Source organism: Dioscorea cayenensis, chromosome 2, assembly GCF_009730915.1.
Source record: "Dioscorea cayenensis subsp. rotundata cultivar TDr96_F1 chromosome 2, TDr96_F1_v2_PseudoChromosome.rev07_lg8_w22 25.fasta, whole genome shotgun sequence".
NCBI classification, from domain to species: domain Eukaryota; kingdom Viridiplantae; phylum Streptophyta; class Magnoliopsida; order Dioscoreales; family Dioscoreaceae; genus Dioscorea; species Dioscorea cayenensis.
In genome coordinates this window covers 15,268,748-15,269,296 of record NC_052472.1, presented here as the reverse complement: position 1 = coordinate 15,269,296, position 549 = coordinate 15,268,748, and positions in this window count along the sequence as shown.

Below are 549 nucleotides of genomic sequence, written 5' to 3'. Positions count from 1 at the left end.
AATTTTAAATAACAAAATATATTTATAAAATCATAACAAATACACCACCAATTATTATTTTTAAGTTCTTTAAAGAATTTTCTAAGTATTTTACATATAAATTGTTTATATATCATTTGTCAAAATTATCTTATTTGAATAAATTATTAAATGAAAATTAGCAATGGAAGTTTGTTTTGTATCTAATTTACAAACAAAATTATATTATGTTGCTAATTTTACAAGTGTATTTGTAATCCACTTAACTTATAAATGGATTACATAGGCAATACATATCTAAATTTAAAAAGGATTAGCAACGGTCACATTTACATTTCAAAATTTGAAAGAGATGAAAATTCCGTTTGCAATTTCACAAATGGATCCAAGATTTGTTTGTAATTTTCACAAACGAATCTTGGACCCGCTTGTAATTTTTATACATGAATCCAAGATCCGCTGTAATTTATTTTTTCAAAATTAATATAATATTTTTTAATTTTTAAATTTACTCAATCTGATGAGTGAATATATTTATTAATTCTATATATTACATTTTATTAGAACAAT